The sequence below is a fragment of the Bactrocera oleae genome, chromosome 5 (assembly GCF_042242935.1).
Source record: "Bactrocera oleae isolate idBacOlea1 chromosome 5, idBacOlea1, whole genome shotgun sequence".
Classification (NCBI taxonomy): domain Eukaryota; kingdom Metazoa; phylum Arthropoda; class Insecta; order Diptera; family Tephritidae; genus Bactrocera; species Bactrocera oleae.
In genome coordinates this window covers 7,867,017-7,892,966 of record NC_091539.1, presented here as the reverse complement: position 1 = coordinate 7,892,966, position 25,950 = coordinate 7,867,017, and the positions used below count along the sequence as shown (strand labels likewise).

Genomic DNA, 25,950 nt, shown 5'->3' with positions numbered 1-25,950 from the left:
AAAATAAATCGAATATTTAGAATTCATAAATGAAAATAACCCCTTGGACTTAAATGCATTTATACAGAAAACAACAATGCATACTTTCAACCGTAAATATATAAAAATTATTTAAAATTACTTACGATAGGCATATCAGATGATTGAGTTTAAGGCAAAACTTTAAATGTATTCATTTATTTGTTTTCAGCTTTAATAGTATAATCAATATGCAGAGTAAAATATGAAAAATCGTAGTATATTTTTAGGTGTTAGCACATGTCGCCAATTTTAAACCATTGTATCCAAAAATAATGTATATTTCAATGCTCAAAAAAGTGGTTATTTTTAGATAGTTAGTGAAAAGCTGTTTTAGTCACCGTGACTACTTTGCCTACTTTTAGGCATATAAAAATTATAGCGCTTTATTTATAGAATTTTGAAAAATTGCAATGAGCTTACAGCATTTGCTATACCGAGTCTTCATAAAGCCTAAAACCGCCGTAGTCTTAATTAGTAAAATTTCTGTAATTTATTTTTATAGCGATAATTGAGCTAGCAGAAAGTACAATTTTAGACGCAAAAAAAAATTGGGAAAAATTTGGAAAATCTATTATTTAACATACATTTTGTAAACATTAGCACATGTGATTGAAATATACACATTTATTAATGCTTCTAGCACACATTCAGGCATGTCCCACTAAAGAAGCACCTTTCTAAGTTGTTTCATAGAAAACATTAGTCGTGTTTTGAAAGTAAAATTCTAGCTTTTTGCATTTCATTTTATTTCACACACAAAACCAGCAAACTTTCTTGCAGGTAGATGATCGCACCTGTTTGTTTGTCATGCGATGTAAGCATAAATTCCGACGAAAGTGTGATTTACTTGTTGTCATACACAATAAGCCAGGCACTAATGCGCTATTTACTCTGCTCATACACAATAAATTATGTATATAGGTGAGTTTTAACACATTCAATGGTTCTGCCACAATTTTGAAATTTCATTGCCTACATTTCGGCGCACAATTTAACCCCGACAGCGCACTGAGTTTTATAATCTCATATGCTTTAAGCGCATGATTTATAAGCACACTTTAAGCTATAAACTTTGATTGCATACAAAATTACCGGAAGTTTGCTTACTTTTAGGCGCATTAGTTAAACCGTTTGTTTTTGGTATTTTTGAAATAAAATTTTAACATATGTTCGCCCATTTGCGAGTACATAAAATCGTATTTTAGCTTGTGATTACAATTGTCTGCCACAACTCGTTTTGTGTGGTTGACTTTTTGCCCCCATACAAATGTACGTAGCATAATTTTGTGCGTTGCGGTTTAAATCTAAATTTATAAAGTCATGATAGAGTCATGATAGTTTGCAAAATACCGCTCTACTAAAACTGTGGCTGTGTGAAATGTAGACTAGTGAATTAAATACGTTTCAGAGTGGTTAGTATTATATGTAAAGGTTATAAAGTGTAGATATTAATAGTGGATTATGTATGTATTATGTGTATGTTATTTGCATTCCACAGAGTTGAGGCTGCGCTGGCAACATGAAAATTATTCAAATATTTCTTCTCATTTTTTATTAAATAAAATTTCATAGTTTACATTTGCTAAAATTAATTTTTAATAAATTTTTTGTTTGCCGTTTTCAAACTGAGCCATGGAATTTTAAATTTCACACACTCAATGGCAATCAGACTTGCCAAATTCGAATTTATGCGCACGTAAACATATATGTAAGCATATATGTAAGCCCCCCACAGGTTATTGGTATTTGTATTGAAATTTGTTTTTCACACCTTGCGCAATTTTATAATTAGCTAGGTTTTCTGTCAGCATATGAATTTTGTTTAAAAGTTACTTACGCGTTTATTACGAATTCTAACATAAATATTACAGATTGTGCAGATAAAAACACACTATCGAATATTAGCGAAATTTATGAAATGTAAAAAAAATTGAATGTGTAGGGTTTGTAGACTTTTTCAATATTGTAGTTTAAAGGCAAAAGAGTTTGTAGACGTTTTAAGTTTTGTATTTTCGTTGACTAAAGCACTGTAAATATTATACAAAGCACTTATAGTACAAAAGAAATATAAAATAAAAAAAACAGGTAGTGTAGAGTTTTTAAGTTTTGTATTTTTGTGATCTATAGCACTGCAAATATTATACAAAGCACTTATTGTGTAAACTAAACAATAAATAAAACAGATAAAGGTAGTGTAGAGTTTGTAGACTTTTTAAATTTGGTAGTTTTGTTGATTAATGCAATGTAAGTATTTAACAAAGTACTGTTTGTGCAAAGCACGTATTTAATAAAAACTATTAAGGTAGTGTAGAGTTTGTAGAGATTACAAACTTTTTAAAATTCACATAAATAAACGTATTTTAATGAAATAAGCATGAATAAAATAAATGCTACAGAAGGCAGTGCTTGTTACAAATGTGGAGAGTTAGAATATATATTGAATTTATTTAAATTGTTGTCAATTTCCTTTGGTAATGGTATCGTATGGATATTATAAATTGTTCAATTGCACATCCTAGTAAAAAGTAATTTGTGACAAACCACAATATATGTATATCCTTTAGCGGCCATTCGTAATCACAATGGAATCAAGCATACTTTCGGGCAAGCCAAATGTCCAACCGAAAGGAGTTATTTTAATTTGATTTAGGGTTCAAGTTGACAGTAAGTTTAAATACCGCATGTACAAGGGTCAATTGTGGTGAGTGACTTTATCTTTAGAAGCTTTTTGAGTAAATAATTTGAAAGTTTTTATGTTTGCATAACTGTAGGAGCATAAATAACTACAAAACTTATAAGCGGAAAAAAGGATAAGCAGTGCTACGTAGTTGTATTGATTGTTTTCCTGTATACATATATTTTTCATCAGCACTCATGTCTGTGCAGGTCTGCGCTGACACAATTTGCATATTCATTAAGTGCCTAAAATATGGCTGCAACACGCCCACATGAACGAGTAAGCAAATACTGAAATCTACAAGAAAGGAAAGAAGAAGTCAGCTTATGCGCTCGCGTAGCGTTGACGGCTGGCAAACAACATTTTGCGAAATATGGTATAAGCAAAAATATATGCATGCATTTAGGGGCAAAAATAAATGCATGAAATTTGCAAATGATATAAAGAGCGAAGTGCGGGATTAGCACGACGACAGCACTGGTAGTACACACTATAAATGTCTTCTTATAATGGCGGCATTATTGGATATCCGTTTTAATTTCCGTTGTATAATTTTAAGCGTGGCATATACTGTCAACGAAGTGTATCTGCTAGCAGTTTATAACGAGTGAATAATTGCGCACAGATTTTTGTTTATATATATTTGAAAAATACTGCCTATCTACACTGTAGTCAACTTTTCAGCGTCTATGCAAGAATTCGAAGTACGATTAATGACTTTCGACACCTCCCAGCAGGGTGTTGAGCAAATTAGTGTTATGTGCTCACATTGTTCTCTAAACAATGCGGATGTTTAAATTGGTTGCCTCTTCTAGCAAGCGCTTATCTTGCTTCTAAAATATTGCATACTTTTTGGTGTATACATGTTTAGTAATTGATGATGCAAAGTGAATAATAAGCATGATTACGCTCATCGGAGACGAGGCTTTTGAGTTAAAGTGCAATAAATGCGCTTGAGTGCAGAAAATAGGTAGATCAAATAAGCGTCGCCTAAAGATATACTTTAATGATATGAGTATGCGCGCTTTTAACGTATCCTCTATGACATTATACGCTGTTAGTCGAAATAAATGAAGCTCGAAGTGAAAATTGAAATTGCTTGCGACCTCAAACGGTGAAACCAGGTACTCATGCTGGTAGATAATACGCAATCTGTAGTGTAGAAATGTGAGAAACGGAGAGAGGACGGTGTATAGCGCTGAAAAGAAATTGAAGCAATGACTTAAGGGCAAATTGTTATTTTCGCTGATGTTTTTGCTGAAAACGAATTTTTAAAATGAAACGAAATGAGCTCAAAGTAGACTTAAATAAGCACACAGATGAACTGTTTAAAATTAAGCTTTGGAAACCTTTTTAAGCTAGCGAAAATATAAATATTTAAAGAAAATGTTCAGAATAAGTTTCAAATGAGGCCTTGCCTAAATTAAAGTTCGACTTAAAGAGTAAAGTGAACTAATGGTACTCCAATAAAAAAGTAGAAAGTTCGTTAATCTACAGTAGGCGCTTTACTAAATCCATGGGCCATGCACAAAAATTACCAAAAAATCCGAAAAGCTTATTACTTGAATATATGAACAATTTCTGAAAATTACATTAACTCTCGGGATCCCGAATTTCGTGTTACAAATGAAAGCATTATATTTGAACACAATTTTTAATCATTTACATAAATAATAATATCATTTCTAGTCCCGAGACAAAAATATGTATCCCGACCATTTTGTGAAATGGCAATTTCGTGAATCTACAGTTGGAGTGGAGACTGCACGAAACTCTAAGAGTATCAATCGAAATAAGCTGATGTGCTACTAAATTTGCAATGACTGAATGCTGCAAAAAAAAATGCGAAAAATTTAAGAAATGTTTAAAAATCATTTATATCATATCATAACTTTCGGGATCCCAAGTTTTTCCACATATAACTAAAAAAAATTAAAGTAAAATATAACTAGTAATAATTACATTTTAATAAATATTAAAATATAATCTAGTCCCGAAATAAAAAAATAGTCCCGAAAATTTCGGGACTGTGGTTTTCTGAAGTGAAATTAATATTAACCTCATTTGCAAAAAAACACCCAAAAAGCTCAAAGAACTGTTTGAAATATTTTTTTTAATTACAAAAAAAGAAGCATATAAATATTATAATTAAAATACAATTTGAAATAATGTCCATATTTAAATTATAAAATGTTTTGGTGCCGAAATAAAAAACAAATGAATCAAAAAAAATTTCGGGACCGAATATTCAAGATATGCAAAATAGCATACTCTGAATTTAAATTGCAAAAGAAGCTAAAAAAACTTCGAATAAATGTTTCAAAATACAGTAGTTGGTTGATCCCGAACTGTTTTCCAAACAATAAATACACACAAATTCTAATAGTTACATTTTTATCAATATTAAAAAATATTCTAGTCGCGAAATAAGAGACAGAATCCCGGAAATTTCGAGACTGAAGTTTTCTAAGGTGAAAAAAATACACCAGAAAATTGCGGGACTCAAGTTTACGGTAGTGAAGTTATTAAATAAGCTCCTTTGCAAAAAAATATTTTGAAAAACATAAAAAATTTAAAATTATTGCCACTTTCGGACTCCCGTTTTTTTAACATATGAATAAAAAAAATTCTATTGAAACCCATTTTCTAACAATTAGAATGCTATAAATATTAAAAAAATAATTTTATCCGGCAAAAAAAAATTAATCACGAAAATTTCGGGGTTGCAATTAAATGATGTGCTATTTCACACTGAACCCACATTAATTATTTAAAAATCAGACACAATGCAATATTGTCTTCGTAAACATTTCTAGATTGAACGAAAATCTTAGTGTGATCATAAGCCAGAGCACAACAACAAATTTCTTTAATCTCTATTTATTTTATATAAACTTTTTGCAAAGCAAGCAACACGTGCTGATTTTCACACACCATTTTTTTTTTTTTGGGTGATTTTCTTTGCCAACTTCCTAATTAAGTCGTAATCGTCGGCTGCTTCTTCGGGAAGCTATAGGCTCCTTACAGCCTTTCTTGTGCGCTGGCGTGTGATAGTCCAAAAATAAGTAACAAAACAACAATTACTCTGAATGCAATGGTGTTAGGAAAGAAGATCCAGAACTAGAGGAAATGATGATTGTGGTTAATGAGTTTAATGCATACCCTTGTACATAATCATGTGTATTGTATATACATATATAGAAATAAGTATATATGCAGATATATATACAAAATAAATTATATAAAAGAAATTTAAACACAAGTAACATTACTGATTCCTTTTTTGCCATTAAATCCACGCTGTTGCCTCTTTTGTGGCTGTGTTTTGCAAGGCTTGGCCAGGCGCCATCTTGTGCGCTATTAGAACTTTTGCGTTGAAAACTTTTTCTGGCTACTTGGTGATGGATAAAAGTTCATATTTTTTTGGACCTGAGCTGAGCAGAGCCACTTGTTGCGCTCGTGGCGCTGGGGTGTGGAGTAATAAATATGTTGAAGTGAAATCGCAGAATATTGTTAGAGAAGAAAAAAGTGGAGCTGGCCAATGCAATACCTTTCTCCTGAAACTCTACTGACCTCACCTCCTGAAATTGATTTAATCCTAGCCTCTCTGCCTGTTACTTAATTACTACAATATTTTTCAAAATGTGTGAAAAGAAGTCTCCGAGCTTTCACAGTTTGGACGAAAAATCCTTACTTATAAGAGGAATGGTTGGGAAAGGGAATAGTGTGTACAGAGATACATATATACATATATACTTAGGATTTAATATTTTTTACTGCATCACCAATACCGAAATACACATCGAAAAAAATGTAAAATTTGTCACCATCTTTAGTGTACATACAGATAATTGCGATATAATCGAATACAGCTAGTTAACTACTGATTTTATCATTGAAAATGAATTTCGCGCGATTTCCAAACTTCCATAATTTATTCGATGCACCATTAATCACTGAAAAAATAAGTAAACAGCCGCAAGCATGTAAATAAATCAAATATACATATGCATTATATGTACCTATGCTGTAACGCCTAAAAGTATGTATGACAATTTATCACTAATAATGCGCAGTTTCCAATTTTCGTAAGCAAATATTTATACAAATGTGTTGAATGCTCATTTTGCGCGCCGAACACTTTATGCCACTCGTATGAGAAATATTTTTATTGAGAAAAAATAAGCAAGGAAACAGCTAAAAGTAAGAAAAAATATAAAATAAATGAACTTAAAGTCAATATTTTTTGAATATGAAGTAAATAGCTGAGACTGCGTAATATATGAAAAATTTTTAGTTAAAGAGTACATATTTTTTTATTGTGATATGCAGTTATCTTGCGCGTGAGTGTTAAAAAACATAAAAAATTTTGATTTTTTTTTAATTGTAATTTATATATTAATTTTTATTATTTCCTTTAAAAAGAAAAAATTGAAAAAATTCGTGTTGGTGTGACACTTTGATAAGATAATTTTTGCTATGAGCATGATAGGTGTGTGACTTGGATATGATTTTTTCAGAATAATCCTCAATGTAGGCATTCGAAAATATTTTTCTAGTATAAATTACGAAATAAAAATTATAATACAGTTTTAGAGGGTTTTGTCATTTATATAAAAACTCGAAAAATATCTAAAATATTATGTTTAACTGAAAGATGCATTAACTAATATTTAAAGAAATATTAACATAAATTGAAAAAAAAATTAAAATAACCGAAAAAATATTAACATAATTAAACAAATTAGAATAAATTAAAAAAATATAAAAGCCATAAAATAATTAAAAAATAAAAATAAATAGTACTGATAAAAAAAATTAATTAAAATTAATTAATTTAATAAATTAAAAAAAGAATAAATAGAAATAATAAAAAATAATTATAAAAAAAAATTTAAAAAAAATTAAAATAAAAGAAAAAAATTAATATGATTAAAATACTCAATATATAAAGTAAATTAAAATAAATGACACAAATAAATAAAAAAATAAATATTAAATAAAATTAATAAATAAAAATCAAATACTTGAAAAAATATTAAATTAAATACTTAAAAAAAATAAGAATAAATAAAAAAAAATTAAAATAAATCAAAAAAGATTGAAATAAATTAAAATAAATTTAAAAAAATTAGAATAAATAATAAATAATATTAGTAAATAAAAATTGTAATAAATTAAAAAAATAATAACTAATACTAGTATAATATAAAAACTTCCATTTTAAACTCCCGAAACAAGTTCACAGAACACACACTGTAGCCACTTCAACCAACTTTAACCACTTACGACGCATGCTGAACTTTTGACGCTCGCTGACAATCGTCGACCGCTGACAAATACTATGTGTCAAACTGTCAACAGTGGGCATTGTCCATCAGCATTGCAGACGTCTCATTTTATAATTTAATGAAAAGTCTCTGGTCATTGCGGAAGTGCTTCCGGTTGGCAATAAGGCGCTTATTAAGATATTTATATCAGTCAGACTTGTAAAGCTAATGTTGATTGGACTACAGAGTTCATATGTATGTATATGTATATATTTATATACATATTTTTTGTCTGTAAGTCCAGTATATGTGTATAGTGACATATTAAGCGCCGGCATGACACAACAACTGTCGAAATTCCATTTTTGTTCACGAGGCAATTAAGGTGACAATACAAAAGAATGAGAAACTGATACAATTGAAAAAAATATACAAATTATTTCCTTATTGACTTTTTCAGCGGAAATCGTAAACAAGCTCACGTAATAGCCCTGCAAATCTGTTTTTTTTTTGATATTTTACATGGCGTCAGATATAAATATTAATGTTGCCTACAATTGGGATCAATCTCAAATAAGCTTATCGAAGTCCCACACCGCTGAGGATTCGATTGAATATTTTTCACTACAATTGCTGCTAAATAAATTACTGAACGATATTTTAAAATTTTTTTAAAACGAAATTTCGTATATTTTTTTAAACTTCTGAACATCATCCGCTTTCTATTTTTTGTACTTTTTTTAAGTTAATAAATTTTTGATTATACATTTTCAAGTACAAAAACGGTGCATGTCTATGCGTAGTAAACGTAAAAAAATCAATTTGTCATTCGACTGAATAAATAAGTCACAGTCAATGACTAAATAGGTCTAAAATCGTTTTTCCACAACCCAAAACAATAAAAATCAAAAAAGCAATCAACAAAGAACAGAAAAAAAGAAAAAAACCGCAAAACCGTAAACAACAAGAAATAAATAAAACCAAAAACCGTCCGCCCACTTAAATCCGGCATATGTGAAAGATATATTTGCGCTTCTATTTTCATGGCAGACTCTTACATGCTGACAGCTCTGTAGCCATTTGAATTTGCCCCGTTTTGCTGGCAAATCAATGAACTAATAAATTTTCCAAAACATTTTCAATTGATTTGTTTGGCATTTGACAGCCCATTGACGGCGCTGTTTCAATTTGCTTGTTGTTTTCAACTCATTTGCGGGCAATTTTCATTGGAGGCTGCATAAATGGTAGCGAGTGTGGTAATAACCCGGTGTAACATAAATTTGAATACCGTTTTTACTATGCAAATCGAATGTATATACTTTTTATTTTATGCTTTATTATTGTACTTAAGATATGTCGTAAAAAGAAAATAAAAAAACACAATTGAAAGAAAAAAATATATATAAATAAAATGTGTAATCAACAAGAACAAAATAAAATATAATAATAAAAATTTATGTATTAATACAAAATAAAAAAATGTGACAACATAAAGAAAAAAAAAAAAATTAAAAAAAAAAATTAAATAGAAAAATAATTAAAAAAATAAAGAAAAATAATAACTAAAAATGATTTAAAAATAAATTTTTCTCAATTGTAAAACTGGAAAAAGTGTACAACTGATTATGAAATATTTGCCAAATGAATTTGAAAAATTTATTATTTACTAAAAATCGCAATGGAAAAAATGTGCAAAAAAGCTTTTAAAAAATAAAAAAAGAGTAGTCCACGGACTTTTGTTTATATTACTGCGTAGCTCTTCCCATTTAACTTTTTTCTCTTTATTATTGCATATTTCAGCTCAGTTTTACAGCTATACATATTTTCTTTATGCTCTTCCATTCCATTTATTCTCTTCTTCTAGCCCTTGCACATTGTCGTCGTTTTCGCAGGCAGGTGTGTTTTTGATTTCGTATTCCATCTGTCCACCAATAGACTGCTTTATTTGGATATCTGCACTTAATTTATGGCATTGCATGCCTTTGTCATTCTGCTCACAGTTTTTTTGACAATATTTCTGGCATATATTTTGGCGGGTTTTCGTCTATGGCAGCAAGCAGCTTTTCTGAGTCTGGCTTAAAGGCGTCCCATTTATGTGTTTCCTCTCTTTTAGCTGTCGGTGGTCTTTTATCTGTGTCTACGAGGTAGGATATATATTGGTGATCGCTACCTGTGTAGTCTTCTAGCACTTTCCACTCACGTAGCTGCTTTGTAAGTCCTACTGACACCAGCGTAATATCGGAAGTTGTGTTGTTGTATCCCGTCCATCTGAAATTCGATCCTCTATTGATAAGTCCTAATTTAGCTGCCATATCAAGAATTGTGTGTATCTTCATGTCCTTATTTGTTCCCTATACGGCTCACACGTTCGAAATCCTAGGATATGATCCGTTGGGATACGCTTTTGTTCCACGCAGAGGCAACAGCTCGGTAGGGTTTTGTAGCGACATTACCCTGTAAAACATTTCCTGCAAAATGTCACTCTTGCATACAGAGGTAACGGAATGCCACAGCCGTCAACCCAAGTGCAACGTTTCCAAATTTTTTTGTCAAAATCGTGATCTACTTCATTGCTGAATTTAATCACCTGTGCCTAATTTTACATCTGTGCTGTACACTTGGCCGGTGACTTCTTATTTGTAATTCACAGCTAACCTCCGTCTTGTAGGCCATTAAGCACACGCCATCCGTGACCCCGGCTGAGCTAAGCAATTGGGGATTTTTTGTTTAACGGCTTACATTGTAGCGTCCCTCGTCGCTCTGTAGCCTCCTTCTCATGGCTAGTTGTTCCCGCGAGGCAGCGCCTTTGGGTTTGTGTATGCTTATTTCGAGCATCGGCATCTATTCACCTCGTCACCGAAGATTCTTAGGATGTTTCAGCTCCTTTAAGCTGAACTCTCCTCTCCTCTCGCTCTTAATAAGGTGCTGCTTATTGGGTATGCGCAGCTAGCCTACGAACTTAGGCCGTTAACAGTTCGTCGAACTGCGGCCTTTGTTGGCTGGAGCTCAGCCATCTCTTAATTTTAGTCGGTATTATACAAGTAAATAAAATTTATTGAAATATTCATATCAATGATCTGAAAAGCTATTTAAAAATAAATACATAAACCAAATTAAATATGATAAATTAGAGATAATTAAATAAATTGCATTAATTTTTTTCATTTTAATGCGCTTTAAAAACTGTGAAAACATAAATAAATTGAGATAAAACTAAAATAATAAAATCATACAAATTTTGAGAGAAAACTGTGTCAAAAATTTAAAATAAAGCAAACAGCTCAAAAGCTTATAAATTTTGAAGCACACTACTACCTTAATTTTTTTTTTAATATTCGTATAATTGCTTCGTGCGCAGACAGCAACATCTCCATTCGATCAGTCAATAAAGGAAATTGTATTATTTTTATTTGCTTTGTGTTTGCTCACATACATTTGATTTTATTTTTATATGGCTTCTTCAACAAGTTTATTGATACATTGCTGTCTGCGCTTGAGAAATCTCGCAGTGAAATGCAGCTACTCGCTATACAAATATACATATAATAAGTGTTTGTGTGTGTATGCCTGTGTATTCTTCTTTTTCCCCTTTTATTGCAGTTTTTCCAAGAAGATTTATTTGCGAGCTGCCCTGGACTGCTTAAGAATGGCCAATATCTGCTTATATAAATATTTTAATTTGATAGCTTGTATTTTCGTATAGCAAATGTGTGCGTGTGTGTGTGCCAGCGGATAAGTTGAAAATTGAAATTCGAACAACTATGCACTTAGGTAAACGATTGATATGTGATTTGTGGCAGCTTTGAAGATTTGCGGGTAAGATTTATGGACAACGTAAAGAAAAGGCATTAAAAAGCAAACAAATACAAATAGAGACTTGTACATAAATATATTCACATAGGTGATTTTCAATGACTAAGTGAACTTGTGCATAGAGAGATATCGAAAATATTATTTATTGATTTTATTACACATTTTAAGCAATTTTTAATGCGATGAAAGCGATGCATATGTTAAACTTTTGAAAAATAAAAAATATTGGAAGGTATGAAATTTATACTTTTAATAATTTACCAAGCAAAAATATTAAAAAATTAAAATTTTTCAAAATTAAAAATAAATTAAAATTTTTTCAAAATTTTTTAAAATTAATTGCAAATTTGCGTTTCAGTGTTAAAAAAATTATATAGGGAAATAAAATTCTTTCATATATAAATTTGTTAAAATATTTTCATAATAATATATATTTTTATAATTTTTACTGCTTTAAATTTACTAATTAAAATTTTATAAAAAATTACAAAATTTTAGAATTTTTTGTTTTTATAAATATTTGATTTTATTAGAAACTTTGAACACGCAGTCAAATACTTTGTAATAATCTACTTTTTTTTAACAAATCGTGGAGTGCGGCTTAGTTTCGACTTCTTGTTAAAATTTTTTATTTCGATGTTATTTTATATTTTAGTAAATGAAAAATTAAAAAAATTAAAGACTATAAAATATATAATTTTAGATAGAATTGAATATTTCTCAACAATGTTACGGAAATTGATTTAAAAAAAAAAAAATAAAATAAAAAATATTAAAAGTTATAAAAAGTATGTATTATAAAAAATTTTATTCCTAAAAATTTTAATTTTTTATACTATTCGCAGTGAGTATTTCCCGATATTATAATAAAATTTAGTTCAGAAAAAAAGTTAAAAAATAAAAAAAATGAAAAATTTACAAAAAAAAAAAATATTTAAAAGTTATAAAAAGTATGCATTATGAAAAATGTAATTCATAAAAATTATAATTTTTATTACTATTCGCAGTGAGTATTTTCCGATATTTGGAATACAATTTAGTTCAGAAAAAAAATTTAAAACAAAAAAAAATTAAAAACTTACAACAAAAAAGAAAATATTAAAAATTATAAAAAGTAGATAATATAAAAATGTAATTCTTAAAAATTATAGTTTTTATACTATTCGCCTGATAATATAAATAAAATTTAGTTCAGAAAATAAATTTTATTTTAAATTATAACAAATGAAAAATTATAAAAATTAAAAAAAAAAACAATTAAATTAAAAATTATAAAAAGCAGATATTTTGAAAAATATAATTCATAAAATAAGAATGTTTTTTACTGTTCGCAGTGAGTAAAATTTATTTCAGAAAAAAATTTTGAATAATAACTAATTATAAAAATTAAAATCAGATGTTTTAAAATGTATAATTTAAAAAATTTAAGTTTTTTATATCATTAGATGTGATTATTTTTCAAAATATATTTAATAAAATTTATTTCCGAAAATTAATTAAAAATTTAAAATTTATAAAAAATTACAAAAATTTACGCTTTCTTGATTTTATAAATACTTGCTTTATAAATATAATAGTTTATCTCAAATTTTAAATATTTTTTATTGGAAAAGTTAAACACGCAGTTTGTAATAACGTAATTTTTTTTTAACAAAAAGTGGAGTGCGCCTAAGTTTAGACTTCTTGTTAACAAATTTAAATTTTGAAGATATTTTCTAATTCAAATCGCTTTATTTTAATAAAATTGGCATTCAGAAATTTGTTGTTAATACTTATTAGCAAAAATTTTTGCATTTTTGAAGTGTTCTGCTAAGCATTTATTTAATTAAAATATATAATATAAAAAATCTTCACCATATTTGATAATTTTTAAATTTAGAATTAAAAAAAAATGTATAATTTTTGAGACGAAAACATGAATTTTGTTAACGTTTTTGCTCTCATATATTATAAAAATAAAACCATAGATAGATATGTGTATAATATTATATATTTTGAATTTTAGTGTTTTACTTTTTCTGTAAAACAGGATCTTAGAATTAAAAAAATAATTTTAAAACCGCGCCTGTGGTTACAATTTTTGTTAAATTTTTGTCAATAATACTTCCGCACGGAATTTTGCTGTATAAACCGTAAGTTAAAGCCTGCTGGGTGCCTGCCACATACTTTTAAAATGTTGCAGAGAAATTACTTTGTAATTGCTTCTCAACTTTGTAAATCATTCTCACACATTTTACAGCTTTTATTGTTTGGCTAATCGCACTTAATAGTACAACTGCTGCTTTTTTTTGTTTGTTTACTTAATTGATTGCGTGTGTGGCCAGCGTAGTTAAGAGTACTAAGAATAGAGGTGTGAAATAAACATATATACATACAGACACGCAAATATATGTATGTATACCGATATATATATATACAGCCACCTGCGCAGACTTTCGTATAGTTGCCAGCAAATAAACAAACACAATTTGTACAGCACACACACATGCATACATAAACACTTGCTCCACTCATTCACACCTTGCATCAGCTACCTGCAATATTTTTGCTTTATTTTTGTTTCGTCGCCTTGAAAATTTCCAAATTATTCTCTCATCGCCTGCTGTGTACCTTCTGGGCCACTCAAAGCCGCATAATTGAAATATTTTTGCCACTTAATTGGCATTTAAGTGATTTTCATCAATTATTCACCGAAAATAATTATTTAATTAAATTATTAAAGAAGTCAGAAAGTTGCAAGTCGGAGACAGTTCTTGACATAATTTAATTATAGTATCTATGTAGCTATATGGTCTACTTACATACATATTTTCTGGCTAGTCGACAGAGTGGGGCGGTAGAAGTGAGAGTCTACACTTGTGTGTGAAAGTGTGTAGAGAAAGTGGTTAGAGTAGTCTGTTGTGATGATTTTATGAAACAAATTTTAAATGCAATTCAAAATGCTTTGAGATATTTGCGGCTGGAAGATATTTTGGGCTGCTATAATGTTTGCAGTTTTAGAATTTGTTTTCAAAATATGTTAAATGTGGTAACACATAATTTTATATATAATATTATTCAAAGTGAACATTTCATGAGATTTTAAATAAAATTTAGTAAAAAAATAGAACCAAATTGTTTAATGTTACGAGTTTTGCATAACTATTATTACTAGTAATAAATTTATTAGCCAAAGTAGGTTTCTGAGTTGGTACGATCAATTTTCAATATGCACTATCTATTTACCTCTGACTCTAGCGACACCTATCGGATCAATATTACAAAATAATTAACTTATTTTGAATTCAATGGCTCGCATTTTAAATATGTATGAATGAAATTACTATGCACAATTGTTTTTTTTTTTTGTTGTTTCAGTTCAGGTATTACTGAAAATCATTTAAATGTTACGCCTATTACCCTTTTGAAACTATAATTGCACCATAGCGACATCTGTCGAATAAATTTATAACAATTTTTTACGTTACTTCAATCTTGAGATTCATAAACAATTTAAATGAGGCAGCATATATTCGTTTTTTATAAACTATGCCACCAGCGCCACCTGTCGGAAAATCTTTTTCATAGGTATTCGATTAATTTAAGTGCGGCATTCGTCTCTTCAACAACCTAAACCCATGACTTGTCTTTAAAGATACTCTTGTGCTAATTAGCAGCAACAATATGTTGTCCCTCAGCAGCTATGAGGTAGCAAGCTGTGCAACAGATAACAGTACACAACAATGAAATTTAATAACAAAAGGCAAACATAACAGTAATAACAACAATAGAAAGTAAGCCCTATTCAAAACTATAACTATATTCAGCAAACTGTATACAGTAAACAATTGATAATTGAAAATTGAACGATTTCAAAAAACAATAGAGTTTCTTAATGCCTTTGGGGCGTATACGTAACCAATTAAAACTGCATTGTAGTAGTTAAGTGAGCAATAGGGTGCAGTGCTAGAGTAGTCTGTAGTTTGATTAAATTGATTAAAGATTCCGCTGAAAATGTTTATTCTATAAAAATGCGCTTAAGACTGTGCTTGTAAATCAAAAGAAAAATAATAAAAAAATATTAAAAAGAATTTAAAAAAATATACTGTGCTTGTAAAATAAAACAAATATAAAAAAATTAAAAAAAAAAATTTTAATTAAAAAAAGTAAAAAACAAAATTAATTAAGTTATATAATATAAATAAATATAATAGTTACTTATATTAAAAAAAATTAACTAACTCAAAAGTTATTAAAAAAAAGTTTTAAAATTTAAAATTAATTTTAAATGAAAATAAAAAAAACTTAATAAAGGTTAAAAAAAAACCATTTAAAAAATGTTAAAAAAAATTTTAATTGATAAATTGAATGAAGTAAAAAATTAAATTAAGTTATTGCTAATATAAGAATAACTTATATTGTAAATAAATAAACTTTTGCTATTTTTTGAGGTCGTAAAACATAATAAGAATATAAGTTTACAATCAAAAATATTAAAAAAAGTCAAATTAAAAACAAAACAAAAATTTAAATTATTTAAATATTTTTCAACAATTAAAAAAAAATATTCCAAATTTCTCAGCTAGCATTTATTCAGTATCTACATTTTTTATATAATTTATTTACAGTTTGTAAGGCATTTAAACCGGTTAGCGTAATCAAAACCTTACAAAAGGAGTATAAAAGCTGCAGCGCAATGTCGCCAGCCCCCAACACACATCAAATTCGTAACAAACAAATGACTGATTGTAAAGCCGCTCGATTTGTGGTCGATATTTTGAATAACAAATTGAATAAGCAAACACAAAGCAATCAGTGACCGTATAGATAGTCCGTATAGATAGTTGAAGCTGCATAAGCCGCATTTGTATGTACATATGTACTGGCCAAGAGAGCAAAACATGTACTAAATATGTGAGAAAGGGTGGCCAAGTGGAAGTATTAACTAAAAAAGCCTGACTACGAAATAAAAAAAAAAGCATATGAAAAGACCTACCAAAGCAGAAAACCTACAAATGCCACGCGTACTATAACTTTAATATTACATAAAGTTCATAGCATACCTCAAAGGCGCATAGCAGTTTTCACCACTAAACTAACATGTATGGGCCTGTTACTGAATTTTATAGATAAGCGCCGTTATTTCTTACATATATATATACGAGCGCGTGCTTAAAAAGAAGAAAGAAAAAATATCAAGATTAGATTTTAATGAAAAAGGCACTTAAATTAGAAACACGCAATTAGCAAAGCTTTTCCGGAGCGTAATCATTTCATTTCAACTCAAAAATGTATTTGTAGGCCGACACAGTCTGTTGCTGTTATTGAAATTAAATTCGTGCTTCCTTCCCTCTTTTTATCAATTTTTATTTCTGTTTCACTTTTCAACACATTTTTCTTTCACTTTTCGCGTTCACTTCAGTAGGCACGTGGGTGTGGGTTAAAAATTTAATGAATTAAATAATTGAACAAGTACTTTATGTGCTTAAAAGTCTTCCGCTGGCTGTGCGCCTTGCTGAACTATGAAAAATATTTTTCTTTTTTGGCAATTTATTTTGGGTTCGCTTTGCTAATTTGCCTTAATGGCGGCGGAGGAGTCTGCTAATTATTAACAGCAATGGCTGAGAAGGTCAAATTTGGAAAATGTGTGAGGTATGTTTACAAAGAGATATTTTGTAAGAACTGGACATATACTATATGCTACATAGCTAAATTTTAAAAATAAATTAAGAAGGAAAAATTAAGCGAAATCTAAGAACTTATGTATATAGGTATATAAATATGTATATTTAGGAAAAAAGATAAAGTTACCTATATCTTGTTGTATGTAGTAAATAAATTTCGTTTTAAAATAGATTTTTAGTACAAATTTTTATCTACAATTTTACAACTAAGGTTTAAAACTACTTTTCTGTACTTGTGTAGTTTTGTAAAATTTTACAACCTAAGCTTTGAACTACATTATTTAAGTATAATGTAGTATAAGTTTTCTTCAACAATTTTAGTACATAATTTCATTACTAATTTTTGCGCATATTGATAAAATGATTGTAAATTTATTTCAAGGTTTGGCTTTAGTAGTAAATTTTAGTTTTTAATTTTTTACAAAATTTTTAGTACTTGACTTTGCTTACTAATTTGTAACTGTTAGCAAAAATATGCGCATGATTCAGTTTTGTATGGCTTGGTAAGTCAAACCTGATTTTTAGTACAAAAAATTTAATATTTAGTATTGAGAAAATATTTTGTGTAAATTAATTTTTGTACTAAAAATTAAAAAAAAACTAAACATTTAGTTCTTTATTCTTTGGAAATCAAATCGGAACTAAATCATAAATATTTTCGTACTAAAACTTAAGTATGTGTGTACGCATCAAAATTTGTATCTAAAATTTATATATTATTTTACTAAAATAACATTTTGTACGAAAAATTATATATTTTTTATAGTTTTAGAACTAATTTTTAGTATAAACTAATAATATTATACAATTGTTTGAGGATCTATTTTCAGTACTAAATTTTAAGTTTTAAGTTTTGAGAACAAATTTTTAAGTGTATATTGACAAACTAACAGTCTCTTTGTTTATGCTTTAATTTTTAGTACTAAATTTTTGCATTTAATTTTTTTATTACATTTTTAGTACTTTATTTGACTATGTAACTGTTATGAAAAATATGTAAATTATTAAGATTTTTATATCTTGGTAAGTCACACTAGATTTTTAGTACTAAAAATGTAAAAATTTATACACGAAAGTATTTTGTATTAAATTTTAATATTTAAATTTAATTTTTAATATTTAAATATAACAGAATCTTTCGTTTTTGTACTAAAAATTAGATATTTTTGTACTATTATTAAAATTTTAACTAAAAATTATATATTATTGTACTAAAGTTATATTTTGTATTCAAAAATATAGTTTCCTATACTTAGTAACTATTTTGCTCTACGTTAATAATATCGAATGTTTATTATTTATTTTAAAAAAATTTTATATTTTTATATTACAAATTTTTTTTAATAGATATTGTATATTCGTATTTTATGTGTTTTTAAATCCAGATTTTTTGTGTTAAAAATTTGATTTTGTGCAAAAATATTTCTCGAAATCGTAAGTAAAATTAATTTGAGAAAATAAATAAAAAAATTAAATAAATCCAAAAAAATTTAAAAATAATACAAAAAATAAATAAATAAAAATTTAAAAAATATCAAAAAAATTGGAAATGTGTTTTTATATGGCAAAACTGTACTCTTTTTAAAGATTTAAACATTTTTTACGAAAACCTTTTGCATATGCCTAATTAGAGCAAAATTTTACAAAACCACCCAAAATTGCTGTTCAAAATTTATAGAAATGCATCAGCGGCGCAGCACGCCACACAAATTGAGTTCGCTCTACCACTTACAATTAATTCGCATTTAATTTGATTTTCGATGCAACGCCAGCGCAATTTGCAGCAATCAGCGCGCATATGTATATGTGGCTATGTATTTATGTACGTGTGTTTGTGTGCGTACCAAATATGTGCATAGCCTCAGTCGAAAAACTGCATTTGGGCGGAGCGAACGTAATCGCATTTCGTTACACAAACTCTGAACGTTCTATTTCCGCTCACGCGCGCTGCACAAATTTCGCGCACAGCAACAACAGCCACAATGGCATTGTTTTCAATTTTGTTTTGTGAAGTTATGCGCCTACACCGCTTGCGATTGCAATTTTATAACAATTTACTGTTGCCTCGCCAAAGAATTGCATTTTTTGGTCACGCATACGCCATGGCGCACCACACAAAGCTGATATTTATTTAATGCATATATGTGTGTATGTGTGCGTATTTCTTTTGCGTGTATGTTTGTATGCTTTTCAAGCGAATCGAAGCGGATCAGAGTAAGCAATTGCTGATTTAAACCATATTTTATACTCGTATGCACTTATATGCGCATATTGCCAGCAAATAACTACAAATAACTCATATATTCATATGCTACCACCATTTGCATGTTAATTGCTGATATTTGTTTGCTGAAATCCCCACACAGCATTTGTTGCATGTGTCAGTTATATTGTGTGGGTGTGTGTGTATGTGCGAAGCTTCGTTTATTAAAATGCATACTAATTTCGTATTTTTAATAACTCTGCTATGTATTTTTGCTGTATTCAAATGCGAATCAATTACGGCATTGTTTTTATGAAATATGAGTATATTAATAAGTATTGTTTGTCTCGCGTCATTTTTAATGGTACGAAAAAGAGTGACAGTAAATTTTAGTACTAATTTTTATACGTTGCTTCAATAGTTTTTGCTCTTCTGAGATGTAAGATTTACACAAAAATTTAAAAACAAAAATGTACTAAAAAAGTTAAAAGTAATGCACTAAAAGGTTTCATTAAGGTTATATTGGTATAAAATTTTCGCCAAGATTTTAAAAATTAGTATTGAGACTAATTTTTAGGCAAAAGAAAATAGTAAAAAATAAAATTTGTTATAAACCATTGTAATAAAAGCAAGTTTGTTCTAATAAAATTTTGGTCCAAACAAGTATACTAACAAATTGTTCTAAAACCCCGCACTAACAATTAGTTATAACATCTTGCACTAAGTCATGTACTAAGAACTTAAGAATTGTACTAAATTTTGTACGAAAAAGTTTGTACTAAAAGAGTTTGTCTACATTTTTTCTAAAATACTAAATTAAAAATTTGTTATACAACTTTGCACAAATAATTGTATTATAAATTTTGTACAAAAAATATGTACTAAAATTTGTACTAGGAGATGAATCAAATTATTTTCGAAAACGTGAAATTAAATTTTTTTATACAATTTTGCACTACAAGTATGTACTCAAATTGTTTGCTAAAAAGCAATACTTATATTATATTGATCGTAAAAAAACTATAGATGAAATTGACTATAAAATAAACTGTTAATGCAAGGGAGTACTAAAATTATTAATAGGAATTCATGCAATAAAAGTTTGTTCTAATACCATGTACCAGGAACACTTTGTAATAATTTAAGTACTAAGGACTAAGTAATGTGCACCAAATTTTTGTACTAAAAGAGTCACTAAATTGTTTACTAAAATAGTGCATTAAAAGTTGCCTTTAGTACACCTTGCATTATTATTCTTTTTTAAGTTTTGTACTAAAATCTTTATGAAAAAGTTTTACAATAATTTGTACTAAAAATGAGGGCTAACATATTATATTAATTGTAATACAGCAAATAGGGCTTGATTATAAATAAAAATTTCACTACATTTTGCTGAAAATGTAGAAAATCGCTTAAAAATTTTGTACTAAAACTTTTGAAACTAATTTTTTCAACTATCAAATATTTTGAAGTACTATAAAGGGAGTACTAAAATTAGTTTAAGAACAAAATAGGCTAAAAATTACACATAAAAAGTGTACTAAACCTACTTACACCTATTCTTTTAATTTTAGTACTAAAACGGTATTGAAGTTTTGCTTAAAAAGTGAAGATAAGCTTAGATATACCGACTACTATAAATTTCTTGAACCAGTAGTACTACTCTTGGAAAAATAAATTAAAGCCATATACATGTGGTAATTTTTCACACAAAATTTATATATACTTTCTGATTATTTAGCAATTACGAGTACTAACATAGTACTAAAATTTTTAATAAAAAATATTTAACTAAAAGCTGAGTGTTTTTTAATTTTTATACAAACTTTATATATAATAAAAAATAATACTTTAAAAATTTTTTAATAAAAACATGTTTGTACTAAATAGTACTTAAATTTGTAAAACAAAATTAGTACTAATATTTGTATCAATTATATCACAAACGCAGGGGCAACGTAGTTTGTAACACACAAAAGGAAACGTCGGAGACTTTATAAAATATTTATATTTTAATAGTCATATATATTATTTATATATTAAAATAATAGCGGACCTCTTAAGCATATAGCTGCCACCCAAACTGAGTCCTCAAAATTAAGTTCTTGTATGGAAAACATTTGTATTTGACGAGATATCTTCACGAAATTTAGTTTAGATTATTATTCAAGGCAGCGGGGCAAGCTCTGCACAAATTGTGCAACTCGGACCACTATAGCATATAGCTGACATAGAAAGTGAATGATCAAAATTAAGGCTTTGTATGGAGAACTTCTTTATTTGAAGATATATGTGCCCAATATTTAATATAGATTTTTGCCTAACGCAAAGTTGCAATCTCCGATAAAGTGTTCAGATCGGGCAACTATAGCATGTAGCTGCCATACAAACTGAACTATCAAAATTTCTATAAAACAAATTTTTTAAATAAAAAATGCAACTGTGAAGGTTATATTTGTGGTATCTGATAATATATAAAAAATATATATATTATTTTGTGTTAGTTAATAAATCATAAACACATACATATATTCGTTGTAAGTGGCTAATACTGTCCCTAAAAACTCCATAAAATATGGTGAGTTCATTATTTTGAACTGTAAATTGCATGAAAGCAAAATCTGTGTTTTATTATTATTAGACATTTTGCTATGCGCTACAGTTACGCACACATATACATATGTATATATGCGACCAGTTGTGCACACACACGCTCTAAAGTCTGTTTAAATGACAGTTGGAAAATATAAAATTTAATATTAGCGTGTTAGAGCGCCCGTCGACAGCTCATAAATGTCCTTTTCGTTCTGCAACACAATCGTACATGCATAGACGTGAAGTGAGTTTTGACATTTTTCAATGACCACAGAAGCTGCTGCACGCCATAGCAAGCGCCTCTGCTGCGTCAACATAATGTAGCATACTTTTGTGCGTGCTTTAACATATTCATATACGCGGGCGGACGGCAACTATGAAGAAGTTGTAAACAAAATGATTTTCTTGCTGACAACAACAACAGCAAGCGTAATAATAACAATACGATTAACAACAACAACAATGACAACATCATTTATTAGCATTCTTCACTCTGTAGTTTTTACATACATTTACTGCCTTCTACGCCATCATTTCACCATATACATGTGTCTGCATGTGCATAAACACACACACACATGCGCACAAACTTACATATATACATATATGTGTGTACGCCTCCAATGTCATACTTTGCTAAGCTTATTTTGCTGCCGAGTTCACTTGCGTGTGTATAGGTATGTGTGTGTAGTTGCCTTAATATATTTGTACGTATGTGTTAGCGCAGCTATTGCGCATCAGTGTATGTGTTAGCATTAAGTTTTATTAAATAAACACCCCAGGGTTGCTATTTGGTTTTCGTTTAAGCATTTCTATATATAAACAGTTGAATGTATGCGTGTATTTTCACTGTACTCTTTACATTTAGAAACTTTTTCATGCTGCAATTTCATTTCAAATCTATTTTTTCAACACTTTCGGCGTGATAATGCCCCGCGGCATAGAAAATTATTGTGTTCCAAGCATGAAATGTAAATAAATATTTGAATCTAAGTAAGCGGCTCGACTATTTCGCGACAAATTGGATTAGTGTGCACTAGCTTTTGGTATTGGTGGGTCCCTATATACCCCTATACATCTTAGATGGTGTTGGAAAGGTTTATATTTTCACTTCGAAGTACACTGAAAGCACGACAAGAATTGATGTTAGATAGTCAGTTTGTTTGGTAGCTATATGCTATAGTGAGCCGATCTCAACAATATGTATAGAGATTATAACCATGCCTTGGACAATAATCCATGCCAAATTTCATGAAGATATGTATCTCGTCAAATAAAAAAGTTTTTCATACAAGAACATGATTTTTATAGTTCAGTTTGTATGTCAGCTATATGCTATAATGAACCGATTTAAACAGTTTATTCAGAAATTATAGCGTTGCCTTAAACAATAATATATGCAAAATTTTGTGAGGATATCTTGGCAAATAAAAAAAATTCATACAAGAACTTGATTGATTGATCAAAACACTTTCTAGGATAGCTATATAAAAAAGGTGTGGAAGATCTTAGATCGACAGAGGGAATGGTTCGCGTGTATAGGAACAGACAGATACAGGATGGTACGAAAAAAAGTTTAGCCTGAGGGTAAAATTTGTAGATAATAAGAAACGAAAATTTTTGGACAAAAAAAATTTTTTTTTTAAAAAACATCTAACGTTTTGTAAAAATTGTTTGATAAGAGTTCTAGAGGCTGTGGAGAGTCCTCTTTCTGGCCAATTAAAAGATATCAACTAAAAAAAAATGTTTTGTGGTCATTATTGGAGCTTCAAAAAAGGTCTTAAACGACAACATGCTTTCCTTAAGCGTTAAAACATTTTTATATAAATGTAAAGAGTTTAAACCAAAAATAATTTTATCGTGTCCAAAAAAATTTTTAACTCGAAATTTACTTTACAACTGATGCGCCTCTAGATGTTAAAAATAAAATTTTTTTGTCCAAAAATTTTTTTTTAAAATTTAATATAATAAATAATCTACAGATATCCCAGGCTAAGCAAAAAAAAAATGTTCGCTCCACCCTAATGTACATACGTACCTCTAGATGTTAAAAAAAATTTTTTTTTGTAAAAATTTTCTGTTTGTATAATTTACAGATTTTACACTCAGGTTAAGGCGAAACTTTTTTTTTTGCGCTCCACCCTAGTGAATATAGCTTAATCTAATCAGTTCTTCATGCTGCTCATTTAATATATATATTAAAGAATCTCCGACCAACCTAAAGAGAAAATACCAACCCTTTAGAAGTTAACAAGGCGATGGCTATTTGCGGAATTCACATTCTAAGGTCTAGGCATCTGCAGATTAATGGAAAAGTAGGCAAACTAAGGGCTTAAGTAAGTTTTTTAAACAACCCTAATCGAAGAAAATGTATCGAAGAAGCAAAAAAGTTTTTCTAGCTAGAGCCCCGCGCAAATACAAAGTTTCCAAAATTTAAAAGATTAGTCTACAATGAAAATGAGTGCTTTAGAGTTTTAAGTAAGCCTTAAATATTCGAGTAAATTTTGCTGCGTAGGTGCTCAAAGCTTGCCGGAAGAACCCGAGTTCGTAAAAAAAAGGGATTTCTTTGACCTCCCTGGTAACTAAAACACACTCAAAATTATAATACAAATATGATAGCTGTGTGCTATTTACATATGTTTACTTTCATATTACAATTCAATTTATGCCACCACAGTCACATCCCATTTTCATTATCCATTAAACAATCGATCAAAGTCTGTCCGTCTGTCTTTTTCGGCATACAAATAAATTGAAGTCTTTGCCAGCATTATTACTAATTATAAAGAGTGGTTTAGGCTTCAGAGATAATTTGGCACGATTTTCTTTGTACAACTTCACTTCATGTGGCATGATTAGGGGAGGGCTCCAGCAAGTATACATGTGTTAGTTACCATGACGAAGTTGAAGAAATTCGAATTTCTAAAGAAAATATAAGAATAGGCAGAGCCTTGCCCTTAGTGCAATTACATGCCATTTTTAAAGATGAATAACCCTCACATTATTATTTTTTTCTGCATAATTTGGTTTGCTATTCTTTACGTGCTTTCCCAGCTGGGTTCTGTTCTTCTGGAACTGCCGCAACTTTGTTTACGCATTACGTGAAGCGTGGAAAAGACAAACAAATAAATAATTTACTTGCAATGAGATATCTTTGAGCTCTGCTGCAACCACTAACATAGGCGTACTAAACGAGTAGGGGTGGCGTGTTGTTTAGCCGCTATTATTTGCAAACAAACATAAACTTCCGGATAATAATTTACTAGTATGTATGTGTGTATAAAAACACAGTTCTAACCATATATAAATATATAAAAATTATTTTGCGCGTTATTCTGCACATAACAACCTCGTAGGAAAAGTTAGTGTTAAAATATTTGGGTCATAAATTATGCAAAAATTTGTTTGTTCTAAATATTTTTGGTTTACAGCTTAAAATAAAAAAAAATAAAAATTAGGAACTAAACCACAAAAGTCGAAATAAGTAAAAAAAAATGTTAAGCTAAAGAGAAAGCATAAAATTATATTTAAAAAATTAGGAAAAATTTTAATAAAGTTTTAATAAATAAAAAATATTAAACAAAATATTTTAATGTAATAAAAAATAGAAAAAAACTTTTTATTAGAAAAAATATTGTAATTTGTTATTAAAAAATTAGTAAACAAAATATTCAAACAAATAAAAAAAAATATAAAAATTATTAATAA

At 28.7% G+C, this 25,950-nt stretch overlaps 1 protein-coding gene and 1 long non-coding RNA gene across 5 annotated transcripts in view; both read right to left on the bottom strand.

The window, feature by feature from the left end:
* hec (hector) overlaps positions 1-25,950 on the bottom strand; it is a 52,139-nt gene that overhangs the window by 15,212 nt on the left and 10,977 nt on the right. The window lies entirely within an intron of this gene.
* Positions 6,455-6,928, bottom strand: LOC138857547 (uncharacterized). Its single transcript, XR_011396653.1, has 2 exons — positions 6,721-6,928; positions 6,455-6,654 (listed from the first exon to the last, which is right to left on the bottom strand). It is a non-coding gene; the product is annotated as an uncharacterized lncRNA (long non-coding RNA).